The sequence below is a fragment of the Ruditapes philippinarum genome, unplaced genomic scaffold (genome assembly GCF_026571515.1).
Source record: "Ruditapes philippinarum isolate M1 unplaced genomic scaffold, ASM2657151v2 ctg22334_1_1_1_1, whole genome shotgun sequence".
NCBI classification, from domain to species: Eukaryota; Metazoa; Mollusca; class Bivalvia; order Venerida; family Veneridae; genus Ruditapes; species Ruditapes philippinarum.
The window spans coordinates 1-20,050 of NW_026856453.1; the positions used below are offsets into that span (position 1 = coordinate 1).

Genomic DNA, 20,050 nt, shown 5'->3' on the forward strand with positions numbered 1-20,050 from the left:
AATTTTCTTTTTCGTATCCGGTTCGCGAGACCATTTTCATTGTCGTTAAACACAATGAAAATAAGAGAAACACTTTTTCGTTTCTACTTTTAATATTCAATTTTTAAACACTTTTTTATCTTTACTTTTACAATCCACAAGTTTTTATCTCTCTAACACTTTTTTACTATTAAATGTATTTTACATCAAAATCCTTTTCATATCTCAATCACTTTCCTTCTTACAATACTTTTTAACACACACTAAACTTCTGTGACCATGCGGTCTCTATTTATACAAAGCTATCATGAAAAGCACGTGAATATGTTTGTGGCGGGAATTCAATGGCGGGAAAGTTAAAAGGAGCAATGTAATATAATAAGACTTTGGCGCGAAAACCAAAGGAGCAGTAAACGGAGTATCAACATACAATAAAGTTTAAAGGAGCATATTCAAAGAACAGAATTTAAATACCAAGTATTCATTACATAATCGCTATGTTAGCGACACCGTCCTAGCACCGGCTTAAGCAGAATTCAACATTTAACACGAACATGGTGAAATTTTTAATTTAGAAACATCCGCAGATGTGTTCATACGGCGGTCATCATGGAATCTTCAATGTGACACAGCAGTGTCATTCCATGAAAAGCGGCGTATGGTCCCCAGGTAAAAGAATGCTTTTGCCCTAAACGAGAAAACAATGGGCGGAACTAAATAAAATGGAATTTTGAACGGGGATCTGAGGTTATGAAGCCTGCATATCACAGATAAGACGTCAAAAGACAAAGTTAAAAAGCAGGCAACATATCCTAAGGGTGATTCAACATTATTCAAGTAGGAATATTGGAACCACCAAACTAGAAAATGCCAAATATTTAAAACTAAAAATACCACAAACACAACAATAATGTCGTGCTGAACGATCTTTAAGGATCGAAAATATAACATATCTGATTGTATGTACGGGGCGACTTTTTAAGCCTCCACACGGCACAAACAACGCTGATGTGGCGATAAAATAGAGAAAGTAAGAATCCCTAAAGAAAGCCCAACACGTCATAATTGTCAATGTTGCAGGCTCGGTTTGATTGAGCCTGTTCATAGACGGTACTGTCAAGTACAAACTACCGTCCACGCCCCCTAGCACCGGCTTAAGCAGAATTCCGGCTTAAGCAGAATTCAACATTTAACACGAACATGGTGAAACTCCAGCCTAAAACACAGATTTTGAATTTTCTAACTAAGATGAACTGAATCATTTAAAATAACAAAACGCCTAGTTGTGCACATCGCCTAGACGATCCGTTTTGCTGCGTAAAATGGCCAACAAAGCTACAAATAGAAAATCTTTGTCCAGATTTCACAGGTCAAATCGCTAGCGGAAGTTTGACAAACTATACAGAAGTGATCAGTACCAACTTTTGTTGGGAATTTCGCCGACACGTTCCATTTGCTACAAAAATTGACTCCCAAAGCTAAAAGTAGATAATCTTTGTCTTGCATACACATATCAAAACGAAGGTGATATTTACATGCAGCTGTTCTAATCTAAAAGTACATACTGGGATACATTATACTTTATAACTTTTTTCTTTCTCTTTTTTTTCTCAAAGTTATAACTCTTATCATCTTTAAAATATAATAAGTATTTATCCCCATATATATATATATATATAATATATATATATATAATGCCAAATCATTCGCTTCTAATTTCTTTCAATTTTATCATCATTCATTTATAAATTATAAATTAATTTATTAAACGTTACTTAGTTATCTTTTTAAGATTGCTACTGTCATGGCTTAATCAAGAAGTGTGTTAAATAAAGAAGTGTGAGTACACGTTCAACTTTCCCCCGGAAATTCATATCTCTCATATCATCGTATAATGTAAAAAAGTTATCCCGTAAAGTTCGGATGAATTTGCACCAGTAGTTTTTGAGGAGTAGATCAAACAAGTTTTTGTGACAGACAGACAGACGAATGGACGGACGGAATGACAGACAGACGACGGAGAAGTGATCCCTATGTGTCGCCGCTACACATCGATTTGAACTCGCTGACGCCTACTTAATGGTAAATTCACGACTTTTGAATATTGCCCGATTCCTAGGAAATAGTTTCAAACATTTTATGTGTATGATTCATTTTATTGTTTATTTCATAAAAAAGAAGGGAACAATATCGTGAATAATTTCCTGATCTTTGAAATACATGTACTGAAGATTTCTGTCCCTGCACACAAGTAAGTATATTGATATTCCGTCGTATTTCACTTTAGGTTGATAAAGGAATCTTATCTACTTTTTAACAGGAGTCTTGACAATTTCTTATTGATAACAACCATGTTGAATGTCAATATCTTATTCATATAAATATTTTTTTCATTTTTTAGTATACCTAGTTAATGCCTCAATAGAAAATACAGCTAGCTAAACGTGGCTATGATTTTAGGGTCAAACAATTTACTTTTATATTTGGAAAGAGAAATCGTGACAGTCAACCATATAGCTGAGAATTTGGTAAAACATAAACTTTATTTCTATTCCAAGATACGAAAGAAAACTTTTCAAAAATGAAAGTAAGATTAATTCGCAAAAAACTCTAAACGGCACTGTTAGATACAATTGTCTATTAAACTTGAAATTTGTATTCAAACTAAGGATAAAAATATCAAAAAAGGACTAAAAGATTCTTTTATAATTTCAAGTGGAAATATTGCTAATAATTCAAATTGTTTTATTTGTGTTGTTAATGTACGACATAAGAAAACGTAACACGATCTCCTGTAACAAACTTGTTTCATAAGAAAGTAATTATGAGATTTTCCATTGCTTTCATAATCAGCTCCGATTAACTAGAATAATTTGTTTTCTAAAATTACGAAACACGTCATAATAATAACAGTAATGTACTCTTGAAATTCTTTCGTTTAGTTTATCTTTCGCCAAATACACTAACGAGGAGGATAGGAATTTCTAATGGTAATAGTGATGGGCTTTTTATCGAAATGAAGCCCTATCTTGTCAAAAATGGATTTCATTGAAGAATTTGGCAGTGATTAATCAATGCATTTGTTCAAGCAATGAAACTATCCTATCGTGTTCAATGCAAACTAGATCACATATTCTAAAAATGGGTCAAAGACAGAAAAGGCCGGGTTGCATTAATATTTGTATTCCAAAAACCATTGACCATTAATGTGGAAAATTTTTCTAAGTCGGCAAACATGGAGTGGATATGCAACATACCGAGACTCATATCCCACGTTATAGGACCATGTGTTAATGATGTATACCAAATATCAAGAGACTGTGATAAGTAGTTGCTGAAAAAACTGTTACGAAAATTTCCTATCATTGACCATTAATATCGAAATTTTAACTAAGTCGGCAAAATGAAGGTGGATAAGCAAAAGACCTGAAATCGAATCACATGTAAAGAACTATGTGGTTAATGATGTATACCAAATATCAAGAGACTGTGATAAGTAGTTGCTGAGAAAACTGTTACGAACACTTCCTATCATTGACCATTCATGTCAAATATTTAACTAATTGGCAAAATGAAAGTGGATGAGCGACATATCTTAAAATCGATTCTCACGGTATGGGATCACGTGTTAATATTGTATACTAAATATCAAGAGGCTGTAATAAGTATTTGCTGGAAAAAAAACTGTCACTAAAATTGTCCATCGCCCGCCGCCAAACATTCACCATGCTATAACCCGGGTTTGCACATGTGCGACCCAGCCAAAAAATGGCAGGAAAATGGTATTTCAATGACCACCGTCATACGAACGAACTACGGATTGTCGTTCTAGATAAAGCATATTCGATATGAACAGGTTAAAGTATACAATGACCTATGACATCTGCACTGAAATTTGCTCATTGCAAAAATACATTTAAAACAAGCTCTGTATATTTCAAATGTCGCCGTGTTTGGACGATCTGTCAAGTCTTTTACTTTTCACTTTATTGTGTGAAATCTTCCTTTCAATATAAAATAAAAATTCATGAAAATATATGTGCTGCTATTGTTTTTATGTTTGATAATTAACGTATGATTTGGTTTTTCAATTTCAATCAGACTTACTTAAATGAGACCGAAACGGAAGGCGATATCACATCTACGAATAAATTGAATGTGTTTTTGTTTCATGCGAACATTCATTAATTACAGATAAGGTATTTAATTGGCTAACTTGTTATCAAATTTCATGAGGAAGGAGAAGGTATATCATAACCGTATTTAACAGCTGATTAAATAACGAAAGGAAACAATGTATATATATCTTCAGCGATGGTTTAGTTCTGTCATTAAGGAAATTTAAGTAAATAAATAAACACTAACGAATTTAATTATATATAGAAATGTGTCAACATATGTATCCTTTGGTTAACCATATTAAGCAACATTTTATGTCGTTAAAATGTTTATTCACCACACATGGCATGCACTTTTTTCTTTTGTTTAGCTTAAATAAATCAAAAATATATTTTCCATAATTGGAGTTTTTTTTTCAGACAGATAATGAGTTGAATCTTATACAATGTTATTTGCTCGTATATCCTTGAATTTTACAATTTTAAGTCCCACCAACACAGTTTAGTTCATATGGCGTCTTTCCAGCTTGTCTGCTTTACTGGTGGACAAAAATCTTAGGCGCCTGCCTGTGCATTTATTTTTCAGGCACAAACGGGCACCCAAGTATTATGTCCTTTTAGTGTTAATGTTCTAAGCACTATAGTTGTAATTGGCGTCCCTATATAAAGAAAAGGGGACAATGGTTTTGCAGCAAGATGTCGGTCGGTGTGTCGTTCCTTCGGTCCGTCTGGTTGCCAATCAATAACTTGAGAACACATTGGCCCATTACCCTACAAGGTGTGTAGGTTTTTGTAAAGGTAAAGGTCCGATGACCTTATATTTCAAAATGGTTTCGGACCAGTAACTCAACAAGTAATGGGCGTGCGCCCCTCAAAAATAAAGGGGCGTAAGTCTTGGCAAGAAAAAAAGCTTCTATATAATTTGGGGTCAAGGGAATTGTGAAATCTAGTATCCAAATGAAAATTCAAAAGGGAGTAATTTATTAATAAGTTCATTTCCCCATGTTGAATAATCAATGTAATAGTTGACTAGCAATGTCATAAATGTGTTTCCATTTTGCCATTATAATTGTAGTTCACGAGTTAATCAGTTATTTCACGTAAATTCCACAGATCAAAGATTGGTTTTATGTAAAATTGCTAATTTGTATAACAGATGTTATAACACTCTGAGGCATTTTGGATTTGACTGCTTTATTTCATGAGAAACATCTATATTTTATTTAATTAATTGCTATAGTTCTATGCAAACACACAGGCATAATGAAAACTGTATGACATCATTTATTTAAACTTTGCATGATTTTAGAATACGAAAACAGTTCAGAGAAAGGTATTTTGGAGACTATTCCATATTTCTTAAATTACCATAAAGTTAATATGTTTATCGTCCCTACAAAAAACCAACAAAGCCAAATGTTGTCAATCAAATGCAACAAAAAGGGATAAAATGTCATTTTCTGTAGCATATGTCATAATCTAATAAATAAAAAGATAGATAAAAATAATAATTTTTGTATCACATGTGCAAATCCATATTATAATTTTTATGTGTTATTTTTGTATCACATGTGCAGATCCATATTATATGTGTAATTTATTGTATATTGCTGTGTATTTATACTCATGAAAGATTCTGTATTTATTTGACAAAGTTTTTATTCCCGCATTAACGTCACGTTCTGTTTTGCGTATACTTAAACGAACGTTGCGTCATTTGTCATTTGTTATGTTATAAACTTTATTTTTTTCTGAAGATGACTAAACGTCGAAAGCTTAAGAAAAGCGTTTGTTTTTATTGAACTGATCATATAATCTAATAAAATGAAATTCATCTTAATGATTATGCTTTTTTCATGACATAACTTTAATAATCATCAACATTTCTTTTTATTAAAAGCATTATATTCAATAACATAGTATATGCGTTATATTTCAATGGAAAAAGAAAACGGAACCCCAAAGAACGCCCAAAACGACAAAAATGAAAATGATGCAGGCTCTCGGTTTGATTGAGCCCGCTCATGGACGATAACGGAAAATGCAAATTACCATCATAATCAGGCATTTGACCAAATATAACTTTAAAAAAATGAATCATGTATTATTGTCGTTTTAAAATTATAGTTTGCTATCACGTCAGCCAACATGACATTCTAACGGTGAATATCACTTTTATATATATTAGTTCATTAGACAATCATTGTACAATAATTTAATACATGATTTTATTTATTCCGCTATACTGGTATCCTGATATTGTGTTTACGTACGCACGTTCAATAAATAAAACAATTCGATAAATATTATTAAAGACTTTTAAAAACTAAATGAAATAAAACATCTCAATCCAAAAGTAAACCTACAGAGATGTAAAACATACATGTTGCATTTTCAAAAACGGCATGTCAGTTACAAGGGAAAATGTTATCACTGAAAGATAAATAATATGTAAAGTAAACGATTTTATTGATTGGTCAAAAATGAAGATAAAAGTCGGACATGTTTTGTAAATAATAAGATAATATATCATTATTGCCCTTCAAAGTCAATCTGTATTCTTTGAAACGACACGGCTTCAGTTTCAAGTGTATTGATCAGGCATAGAAATGTATTGACAAGTACAGTAGTCCTTAATTATCAGGACTTAAAACAAATAAGAAAAAACGGAGTAATCTACAGTTATGGTTTAACAAAACTGAAAACACAATATTTACACATGACAAAGCGGTCGATTGAACATTTTAATTATATTCCTTAGCATATAATTTACATTATTGCGATAGAACAACATAAAAAGCAAAACAATTTTCTTAAAAGATTTGAACAATCGTACGCGTTTTAAAGGGTCTTTACTTCGGTTCATGAGAGTTGATAAAATTTGAGTAAAAGATCTCTTACATCCCTTTCGCTTGAGGATCACAAATTATCTATTTAAGTCATAAGCGCTTTAAAATAATTTATTATAAACTCTAAACGTTTCCTGATCAATGACCTAGGTGGATCTGATAACTAAAATAGCACTCAGATGAAATATTAAGCAAGCCTTGTAGTTTTTTTTCTGTATTAGAAATATACACCATTTATAGATCACATCCTTATTTTAATGAGACAATAAAATCAATTAAGCAAAAAAGAATGAATTAATTCACTTTAGAATATAGTATCCGAGTAAAATATTAATTGTGCTTTAATTCAGTAATTTCTTGGAATCTCATAACATTTCCAACTAACAAGCATTTAAATTTTCATTGAAGGTCATGCTTGCATAGTTGAGTTTTAGGTGGTATCATTTAAGTACTTAAGTACTAAGATATACTCAAACAGTTGCTTTGTCTGAAAATGTTCCAAACAAACCTTGAAAGATGTCTCAAGGTCATTTAGATATTTGAATTCGAAAGTAGTTTTGAAAATATAATTCAGAGCAGTTAAATGTCTAAGCGGACAATAGCATAGCGTACATACAATGTAATCTGGAACAGTTCACTTTTCTTACATTGAAGAAATAACTCTAACAACACAAACGGTTAAATGGATTATGTACATAAAAGAACACGTGAAGTGCGACATCAAAATTGGTTTCATAAATTCATATATTAAATCCAGAGCACTTATTTAAAAAAAATTCTTGTAAAGTCTAGTGCAGGCACCGGCTGCTTTGCTTATAAAATAAGCTTAAAGTTTAAGCTTTTATGTAATCAAGGTATTTTTTATTCAATGTGAAAAGTATATATTCTAAAAGGTGCCACCACGCATAAAATGCTTTCAAAGTAAATATGTTTACATTTTGAACCTAATTGAACCGCTCTCGATGATGTGAAATTATTAAGGCGAATGACTAATATTCATGCGTGCTTACCTATTTCGTTCATTTTAATTATTTAAATGAAGCCATGATGATAGCAGATAGGACTAGCTGTGCCAATAGATGGTTATAAGAATATTCTATTTTCATATTATTATAATTAAAGTGAAAGATATCTGTACATCTAGCGAGAAATATTTGATTGGTTCAAAACTACTATATGAATATTTATGTATGAACTTTAGAATGTCTTAAAATTGATTTCTGCAGCCGTACACGTGTAATTAACCTTTATAACTAAATTCTGAAAACACTTTTCATATACAATTCATACCTTTCAATTTAAATGTTTAATGCTTGCATGCTTTAATTTGCAAGACATAAGGAAATACAAACTATTGTAATATTGTCTGTTATTCAATTGTTGACCAGTTATCTCTTAACCATAATGTGATATTCATTAGCAGAGTGTAAGATTGTTCCAGATAATAGTTTGTTATAATTATGAATATCTTAAGCTGACAAAAAATCAAAGTGATTAGCGTAAAGATGTTTATGATGAAATGTATCATAAAAAACATATCACAAAGATCACATACACGGAAAAATCAGTGATTATGATTGATAATTTGTTCTGTCGAATTCTGTTTTAACAAATAACCGTATATCAGGTTATTTTTGCTTGTGACAATTTTTGCGACTTTTGCAGCAATCTAATATGAACGAATATAATTTTAGCGATTGTGTCATACATGTTTCTTTTTTTTGCATTTTGCTGCTGACAATAGGACACCACTTTAATTTTCTGAGATTTATTTCTACAAGTGAAACTGTGTTGTTAAGTTTTCTGTTGATGCATCTTATACAAATTCACACTTATTACTACATCATTCCTTAGAGTTATCATTATGCATATTAAGATGCCTAGTATGTTTTTATAGCTATATGCAACGTGTGAAGTATCTTATCATATTGGACAATCAGTTGAACAAACTAAAATATATGTCTCAATACTTTTGCACTGAACCTTTTTCCATGTATTATAACAACATTTAATACACAATAACCTGGAATATTGAATATTGGTATTTGAAATTAAATTTATATCTTAGTATCAGTACCACATCATGTAATATATACATGTAATATAATATTCAAATAAACTTGGTTGTAAATATACGGTTTGAATTCAAGTTACATAAACTCGCGAAATTCCTGTATTAGAATGAACTTAGGAATTTTAGCGAATCTAATTTTTGCGATATTCTGTACATACACATATAGCGAAAATTAGATACTCGAAAAAAAAAAACGGATATACGGTAATGATAATAATATAAAAAATATCACATATTATGTTCCGTATTTCAACAGCCATTAAAAGAATAATACGAAGCTACATTAAACTTACACACTTGTTTATCATGATAATATACTACTTTTATAATATAACATATAGGACTTAATAAATTTTAATAGTTATAATGCCAAAATAAATCTCGATAAAATACCCCATTGTATGTTCTTAAATTCGATTAAAAAACAAAGAACATTTGGTAGAATGGTCGAATTGTTGCAAGTCATCTAGTCGTGTACTTAACATGTTTGTTTCAATATTCAAATGCCAATAAGAAATTGTACAATATTCAATTCCTACTACTTTCTCTCTATTTATTGTTCAATTAAACATACTTCTTATAGTCTTGATTTGTTTTTAAACATAGTAATTTCTTAAGTTATTCCAGTGAAGGTATCGTAATTGTTACATTCGACATTCCTGCGACAGTATTACTGACCTGTGTACAAGCATAACAAATATACCACCCATATAGTCGGTTTGTAGTGAACAGTACACATTATCTTGTATTTGAAAGTATAATTTGTCCAGGCAGTGATGTTATTGGCATGTCATTCTCAATTCTTCTTATGCAATTTTAGTAACCCGAGGGCAGTCTGTAATATCTTTTAATATTTTAATTTCACATTTTCCCCATGATAACATAATTACATGTACGTATTTAAAATACTCTAATAACCTTATTCTATAAACGTTTAGAAATTGTCATGAAACTGTCTAAGAAACGGGAAACACATTAATGATGGAATGGCCATATGGTTTATTTTGTCTCTTTTTCTAAAAGATAAAATGTGTATTTCAATGTTTGTTTTTTAAGATTATAATAACTTTAATGGAAAATAGTACAACAGATAAAGGTTCCAATCGTTGAACTTCAATATTCAAGTTTCAAGGTTTCCATCTAAATACAATAAATATAAAGTAGCTTCATCACATTACTTATTTTGTATTGTTTTACCCCATTATGTAGCCGATGTAAATTCAAGATATTCATTGAAAACATTTACTCCCTCGTACAAGGGCATTCACATATACAATTATAATGAAACATTAACATAAATACTGTTAATTCGTACATATATGGTAAATCAGTTTTGATGTCATTTAATATCATTACATTAAATCTTCTAGGGCTTTCCTTTTGACCAATCTTTATATTCCGCCATTGTTCAGAGCTTAATAGATAATAAATACAATGTTTTGTCTATTAAAAGTCTACAAACATGTTTGATACATGTTTCTGTGGTAAAAAGTACACTCGCCCGGAGGATTGCTTCGTTTCATAAGGATAATTAAATAAAATCAAAGAAATAATGTGGACAAAATAAATGAATGGGTATTTAACATGATGAAAATATTAGTTTATATTGCTTTAACAAGCATGTGGACGTTTATTGCTCAGTCTATAATGTTTTACAATGAACACGTATTAGAACTTAAATTCATTAGCTGCAACATTTTTAAGTTCAAATACAAAAAAACTTTTTGAAAAAATCAATCGTCTAGAAAACAAGAATAGCAAATAATCGCATCGTGACTGGATATTTAACTGCACCAAATAAAGTTTTATCATGTTTCTACATTAACTTCCGCTAAATTTGATATTTGCTATCCTTCCCTTGTACTTTGCGGACAACTATATCCGTTTAATGTCATTTCAAGAAAAAAAATGTAAAAACATGTGTATTTTAATTAAACGCTTTAACAGGTTTACGCGTGCATATTTAAAAATTGTTTTATGTCTTCAAGAGATGTCAACATTACCAAACCTGGGTTGAATGCAAAAAAAAAACAACAACAATTGTATAGTTATATTCAATATTTCAGTCCAATTTTAATGTTAAATATTTGTATGTTTTATTGAACTTAGACATTTGTTACGTGAAATATTACATGTGTTTAGAAAAATTCACTTTTTATTCAGGAATTTATGAACATTGGAAAGTAAGTGTTCATGTGTAAAGTACGTAAAAATATGTTTTTAAATTTATTATGGATTTTACTTGTTTTAAATCAAATCATTAACTTGAGTTGAAATTTTAATTTTGTATATCTTTAACGCACGATTCCATAGCCTCAGCAATAGTTTCGTGTTTCTGTTTAAATTTATATGACATTTAGATAAAATGACCAAGTTATGGAAAGCCTTGACTGTCTTATGATTATAAAAATGAACGTTGTTGTGTCACTCTTTCTTTATACAATGTGCATTCATGAATATATTATGTAGATGCATCCTAATATGAAGTCAACTGGACAATATATGATGTCAATGTGTCTTTATATGATGTCGACCAATCATTATACGATGTGCATTTATGAATATATGAGTTGTGGTTAGATCTCTTTATGATACAGTCAATCTTATCAATATTTTGTCATCTTTCAATTTTGAACCCGGTTGTGCATCTTCATATAGTACGTTGTGCATTTTCTCTCGTGAAATTGTGTTGCATACATTATTACAGTCAATTACTCAGTTGTGTTTGTGACTGTATGTATGGAAATTTCATATATCGATGGCATCTATGTGTGTGAACGACCTGGCGTGAAAGGGTTATTAAATTTCGGTCTATATTCTCACTATGCACCGTTCGTTGACACGGGAAAATCTCAAAGTATATAATGTGGTAAGCGACTCCTATATAAAACATTCTACATAATGTAGTGTTGTTTTTGACCTCTATATAAGAATGATTCCATACTATATTCGGTAATCTGCAACATGCATATAATGAAAGACTGGCATCATATAAGGACAAATTCACATCATATATTGTTAAGTTGACTCTATATAAGGATGGTTCCACATAATATATTCATTAATGCACATCGTATAATGAAAGACTGACATTATATAAGGACATGTTGACATCATATAATGTTAAGTTGACTCTATATAAAGACGGTTCCACATAATATATTCATTAATGCACATCGTATAATGAAAGACTGACATCATATAAGGACATGTTGACATCATAAAATGTTAAGTTGACTCTATATAAAGACGGTTCCACATAATATATTCATTAATGCACATCGTATAATGAAAGACTGACATCATATAAGGACATGTTGACATCATATATTGTTAAGTTGACTCTATATAAAGACGGTTCTACATAATGTAGTGTTGTTTTGACTCTATATAAGAATGATTACACATAATATATTCGTAATTGCACATCATATAATGAAAGACTGACATAATATATTGTTATTATACTCTATATAAGGATGGTTTCACTTAATATACTAAATAATGCACATCGTATAATGATAGATTGACATCATATAAGGACGCGTTGACATCATATAATGCTGACTCTTTATAAGAATTATTCCACATAATATATTCATAACTTCACATCATATAATGGCAGACTGACATCATATGAGGACAGATTGACATCATATATTGTTATTTTGACCTTATATAAGGATGGCTCGACATAATATATTCAAAATTGCACAACGTATAATGATAGATTGACATCATATAAAGGTACGTCGACATCATCTGTTCAGTTGACTACATATAAAGATGGATCCACATAATATATTAATGAGTGCACTTTGTATAAGGAAAGGTTGACTCAATATATTGCTATATGGACATAACAACATTTAGGTTTATAATTATAAGACAGTTAAGGCTTTCCATACCAAGTGCTCATTGGCTTTTGGTTATCGTGCACATTTTCACACATGCATGAGTGTCTGTCTTCTGAAATCGTATTATGGGGTATGAAATTCTTAATTAAATATAGACCTGTTATTGCAAAATTATGTATTCATTTGATAAATATACTGAGGAATTATCACGAAATGTATTACCCTATCTACAGGAAGAAAATAGATAAAAAGAGTTATTCCAAATGATTTGTTCAAGCGTCAGACATCTTGAAAGTTGAAGTGTCTCGAGTGTTATGTCTTTTTGGGGAAGACAATCGTCACAAAAATTGTTAAAAACCACAAAGCGTGTAAACTTAGTTATATGTAGTTGATATTGAAAGTTGTTAAAGTGGGCTTTATTAGCATCCTGGCGATGTTTTGATATAAGCAACACAAAACGCATAAAGGTGTGATATAAATAGCTCATTGATTAGCTGCTTGGGCGAACTCCCTTACTGTAAAATTTGAAATTTAAATCATGTTTATTTCTAAGGAGTGGGTAGTTAACATGAATCAAACAGATTGTTTTGGAAGGAATGGTGCTCATATGTTATTATAATTACAACATTATTGCATCACGCTTTTATTTGTCTTTTGTATACATATTCTGAGCATGACGGGGGTGGTCGGTGTAGCTGGGTTGTGGGGTGGGGTGGGGGTATGGAGGTAAGCAGCCGTGAGGACGGGTCGATAAGGGGCTGTTTTGTTCTGAAGAGTGGGAATGGGTTAAGGGTATGCGGCGAAGGCGGTCCAGAAGTAAAAAAGACCGGCTGGGCAGCGTTGTTTGGTGTTCACTGAGGGTGAGTCAAGGGGGGGGGGGGGTGGGTGGTAGGTGTTTCGAGGCGGTGTTGGGGGTTTTGGCGGTTTCGTGTGGTGGGAGAAGTGGTGTGGTCGGGGGGGAGGGAAGAGGAGGGGTGTGGGGGGGGACGGGGGGGCGGGGGGGGGACGTTAACGTTAAGGGAATGTGCGATAATTGAAAGGTGTGGGGAGTAGGTGGTTAAAATAGTTTGGATGTGCGGGGCCGCGGGTGAGGTGAAGCGGGGTGGTTGTCGTGGGGTTGTGGTGATGGGGTAGGGGGGGGGTGAGGGGGGGGGTGGGGGGTGTGGGGCGGTATGGTGGGGGGGTCGTGGGGGGAGGGGCTAGATGAGGGGGGGGGTGTGTCGAGCAGTGGCCCGAATGGGGGTTGTCTGAGTTTGGTTGGGGTGCTGGGGTTGGGGTTAGCAGTAAAATCTAGTCGTGTAGGTGGAGAGAGTGAAGGGGTGGGGCGTTAACAAGAGGCCGGGGGGGGTGGGGTATGGACGCCGGCGTGGTGGGGTGGGAGCGGCGGGGGGTACGTGGTTGTACGAGGAATTTGGGAGGTGGAGAGGGGGAGCGTGGGTTTTGGAGTGGGGCGCGGAGAGTAGAGAGTTGTGGCGTGTTAAGTAAGGGTGTGCCCGGAAAGACCGGGTCAGGTGGGTGGTGGGATCGGGAAGATGGGGCGGGTGTGGGTGAGAGATGGGTTTTGGGATAAGTTGATGTTGTGATTGTGATCTGGATAAAATTCCTCATATCTTCCTTTCTGTTGTATCTTGCGCCGGTGTCCATTAACTTGAGATCAATAAGATAGTGTAACCCTCCAATAGAACTCCCTTGATTTAATAATATGTGGATGTTGAGATGACGGAAATTAGATTGGCGGCTATGGATTTTGAATATTCTTATTTTGTACTTTAATATAAATAAGAACGCCAAAGTTGTCAATCCTAGGATTATTGTTCATGAGAAAAAAAGGGATGCCCCTTTTAGAAAACCAAGTAAATGAAATGTTAAATGTTATATCAAAAAATTAGTGTGTCAGTATTATACACTCCTCTTCCCCCTCACCTCCCTAACTTTTTTAGAAATATGATTGTTTTACGCTCTATTAGGTCCGGTGAATAACAGTTTTAGTCTTCTCGCTGTTAGACAGTTTCTATTTAATTTAAAACAGAAATGACAAAGGGAGATTATACCGCGTAACAATCTCACGGTTCAGGGTGTTTTGGGATTATTTTTGCTATAATTGACCATTTTAGTGTGTGCATTATTGTCCAAGTAAAACACAATTCTGCGTGTATTATTCTTGTCATTAGTTTCTTAAGTTTGTGGTGTACCGTCGCACTAATTTTATATCTGAGTCAAATTAAATTACTTCACACGAACTATTATTTATTTGACGCAAGACTGAGCCGCCAAACCACAGCCGCTCGAATTGGCTGTATATATTGTGAAACATTAGGATCATAAGTATCAAATCGGACTCATGGTAGTCCGATTGTAAATTAGCTGCGTCTTTAATTTCTGACAACGGTGCAACCGATGTGTTGAATAAATCAGTTTTCTTAATTTTCATAATGCCAGACGACTGTGTGTGCGCGCCTCTTAATGGCAGCAAAGTGCCTCAGGAAATCCAGTCATAGGTTATATCTAATGTCTGTTTTATAGAAATAATTAAACATGTGTTATCAATAAATGTTCAAAATTTAATGGATGAGTGGCATTGTTAAATGAGTGAGAAACAGTTATTTACATTAAAGGTAGCAAAATGTAAACAAAGTAGTAGTTTGACTTCTATACAAAATACCAATTTACCATATTAATAATTATACCAATTGCCATCAACAGAATAATTTGTGCATATAGCAAATGGAGCATGTTTTTCTTGTTTTTAAGGAAGTGACTAGTACGATAATCAGAGAATAATAAAAAAAAAATGAACAGTTCTTTTAGAAAATTAAAGATGCATAGTCGCATGGTACTATACTGAGGGCTCCAATTAAAATGGGCCCTTAAGTCAAGTTCAGAAATGGATATTGATGATTTGCTGTTTTAGCTAAGTCTTATGGTTAGTATCATTTATCAGGTTATTGTTATAGAGTTACGTCAATGCGGATGGCGGGTTGATGATATTGTTTTATTTATGTGAGTATACAGGGAAGTTAAAGCTCAACTGTGACGTCAGCAAACAGTGACGTCACAATGTGTATTGTGACGTCAGTTTCCATGACGGTGACATTCATCGAGTATGGAGCATGGAATCGTATGGACGAAAGGTTCTTGGTAAAGTTTTATCTTTTCTTATCACCCTGTAGGTAAAGTGAATTTAGTTTTAATTTATGAATAGAAGAGAATGATGGTAAAGTGCGCAATCGTTGGAATGCCTTTTGGCCCAAATGGCGATAAAAGATAAGTCTATAACAGTTAGTATTTACTCTTCGTAGCAATAATGGGGTAGTATTAGATATAAGTCAATTAGTATGGCATGTACTATTTTTTCTATCTAAACATAAAAAATATAAGCACCGGGGGCCGTGGCATAATGTTGCTTCAAACCAAGCATTAACATTGGATAAGTAATCCGTCGCACAGATAAATCCGTCCACGAGTCGCACGGGCTGCGAACGTGTAAAGTCTGCAATCGTTTTTATTGCTAGGAGGACAAATACCCGGGTATCTACTGTATGCCGCGAGGTGGATATGTGCTATGAGAGAGCGTGATACCACTGGTAAGTAACATAGTGAAAGTTACTTATATTAATAAATGTTATCGATCTCTTGGATTCCAGAGGAAGGGCTGATTGCTACGCCGAGAACTGTTAGATAACCAATTAGTCGAAGCGAAAGTGAGTGAGTACAGTTTTTCCGATTAGAAGACTATCAGAGAAAAATAAGTACGAGAAAAAATTTGTGTATATCTGCCCTCGCTCGAATATATATATGAGGTATATATATATATGTGCATGCCGAGGGACTAGCAAAGAGGTATCGCTTCTCGGCCTTTTGGCTAAGATCAAAGTGTAGTATCTGTTCTTCAGTTCAGGTAATAATTTATCCGAATAGGTTCCCCCCTAATTGTGAGAGGGACTTCGAGGTATTAAACTTGATTTTATTGGACACAAGTATGAATTAGATATAAAGGGGCATTGCATCCCGCTCTCGCCACGGTATGAGCTCCATATATTGACGAAGTGGGATATTGCAGAGATTCCGGGAATCGGCCCAACCTTCCCGGTTCGCACTGAAAGGGACAAAGTCGGGCGAGAGAGTACATTCTAATGATACACTACATTTATCTTTTTAACGCTAACTGGAGAAACCCTAAAACCAGTAGTTATGAACAAGTATAATGATTGTTCTCCAGAGTCATGTATTGATATTGTTATTTCCTTATTAGTTTTTCTTAAGAGAGTTCCAACCCCTTACTGTCTCCCGTGGAGTGTAATGTTTAAAGATAATGCTTGCCAAATATAATCATTTTTCTATAAATATAGAAAGAAGGAAGATTGTTATTATGTCTACTATTAAATATTATTAAAAGTAAAGAACCATGTTGTAGATAATAAATACACAATATAATTACTTATGAAAGCGAATCCTTATTAAATAAATAACTAGAAATTTATTAACATATCAGATTGCTTATTTAATTATTAGACAGTTTTTAAAAAATTGTTTGTTGTGATTTAATTAATTCTGATTGAATTATGTTTTCTAGTTTCAAAGAATCATCATCTTTCATCGTCAATCGTCAATCTTTATTTCCACATAGCGGTTCGTGCTTATCTTGCCGTCGTATGGTCATCTCAGCATCAAATTATCATCATCGATCATCTATCGAATCATCATCGGTAACAATTGTGAACTGAGCCGTTTTAGCCCCCAAAAATAACTAAACGGCCCGTACATACAATTATTTTCTAATATTCTATTATTTCATCTGATCAAATCGTCTTCCACCCACTGAGATACTTTGTCCTATTTATCGCCCAATATGTTTGAAAATATTTATGAAATAATAAACTTTTCAATTTCAACGATCGTTCTAGTCCATTGAATTAGTGTGTCACTTCAATTCTATGTTTATATTTTTCTAAATTTTTGTTCCATTAAAAAATGCATGTTGAAAAACTTCTTTAAAAGTTATGTTTCGTATCGTTTTGTTTTTAATAAAGCGCTCTTATTTATAAGATCAGTTTTTTCACTCTATTCTATTACGATTTTGCGTTTATGTAAATTATATGATATTTTGTGTGTATATATGTGTAATAAGCTGGTGTCTTGTACTTTGTAATAACCCAGTATTGAGCCTATTTTTGACCAGTATTGGGAAGCCGTCGACCTATGAGCGAGGTTCCCCAAACCAACATAATGGATGTACCCAGTTGGGCTGGAACCAAGTACCACTATTGTATATCTCCAAGAACACAGACAACTCGCGCTATACCTGCGCCAGTCAACTGTATCATGATGTATTCCACCTTTTTGTTATTCGCTTTTTCGAGATTTCTTGTCTCTACTTACGTAGATGTATTATATACACAATGAGATTAATAAGATAAGTCCTTCCTTAAGGAGGTTGCCCCAGAATTTGAAAATTTTTTCCCGGAAGGTTATTTTTTTTCTCCCGTTAAAGGAAAAAACCACTAACAAAAATTTTTTCCCCTTTGAAAATTAAATTTTTTTTAAATTAAAAAATTAGGTTTTTTTTAAAAATATAAAAAGAGAAACCCAAGACAATAATAAAACAATCCTTATTATAAAACAATTTATTTAAAAAAAATTTTAAAAAAAAATTTAAATTTTAGAAAAAATTTTAAAAATTATTTTTTTCTTTCCCATTTTTTAATTTTTTTATTTTAAATTTTTTTTTAATTTATCCGTTTTATTCACAATTATCTATTAATCTTCAATAAATTACAATTTAATTTTTCAAAAAAATGGTCCTCAATCAAAATTTCCTTTAAATCCAAATTTTTATAAAATATTCAACCAATCTTTTTTCCAAAAGTTTTCCCCATTTATTCATTTTTCCGCAAAGAAAACAAAAATTTTAAAAAATTTAACTTGGTATCCCCAATTTTTCCCCCAATTTTTTTAAAAAAATATTTGGGTAAACGTTGGTTTTTTCGTTCTTATCAAATTTTTTTTTTTTATATTAATTAGTTATAAAGTAAAATTTATTTAATTTTTCAAAAGGACCGGGAAAACCAAATAAAATTAAAAATAAAGGATTTGGGAAAAGCCCAAAAAGGGGTTTAAACCGGGGGCCGCCCTTAAACCCGGGGGAAAAATGGTTTAAAAACCCCCCAAACAGTTTCATTGTAATCTTTTTTTTTACCTTAATTTGCTTTTAAATAAAAAAAAAACAGAAGGGGTGTTCGGGAAAAAATGCAAAGCTGGGATCTTCGGAAAACTATTTGTTCCAAACGAATAGTGGGCGTTTTTTTTGCCCGGGGGTTTTTAAAAAAAAAAAAAACCGGAATTTCAAATTTTTCAAAATTTAAAAAAAATTAAAATAATTGTTAGGAAAAAATTTGATTTAAAAATTTAAAGGGAAAATTATTTTAAATAAAAAAAAAAAATTTAAGATGGCATATGCTTTAAAAGGAAAAGGCCTTTGCCCAATTTTAAAAAAATTGGGGAAAAAATTGTTTTTTGGAAAATTTTAAAAAAATAAATTTTCCTTTCCCCCAAAATTTTTTTAAAAAAAACCCCTTTTTTTAAATTTTAAAATAAAAAATTTTTTGGAAAAACCCGGGTTTTCCCCTTTTTTTTTGGGCCCCCAAACCCCCAAAAAAAATTTTTTTTTTTAAAAAAAAAAGGGGAAATTTTTTTTTTTTTTTAAAAAAAATTTTTTTTTGGGGGGGGGGGGGTTTTTTAAAAAAAAAAGGGGGGAAAAAAGGAAAAAAAAAAGGGGAAAAATTTAAATTTAAAAATTTGGGAAAAAAAAAAAAAAATTTTTTTTTTTTTTTTTTTCCCCAAAATTAAAAAAAAAAATTTTAAAATTTTTTTTTTTCCAAAAAATGGTTTTTTTTTTTTTTAGGGGGGGGGTTTTTTTGTTTTTTTTTTAAAAAAATTTTTTAAAAAGGGTTTTTGGTTCAAACAAAAAAAAAAATTTTTTTTTTTCCCCCCTTTAAAAAAAAAATTTTGGTTTTTTTAAATTTTAAAAATTTTTTCCCCCCTTTTTTTCCCCCCCCCCCCCCTTTATTAAAAAAAAAAAAAAAAAAAAAATTAAAAAAAAAAAAAAAAAATTTTTTTTTTAAAAAAAAAAAATTTTTTTGGAAAAAGGGTTTTGTTTTTTTAAAAAGGGGGGGG

At 32.1% G+C, this 20,050-nt stretch overlaps 1 pseudogene; it reads left to right on the forward strand.

Moving 5' to 3' along the window:
* Window positions 1-16,719: 16,719 nt before the first annotated feature.
* LOC132746583 (U2 spliceosomal RNA) lies at window positions 16,720-16,855 on the forward strand (annotated as a pseudogene).
* The last annotated feature ends 3,195 nt before the right edge of the window (window positions 16,856-20,050 follow it).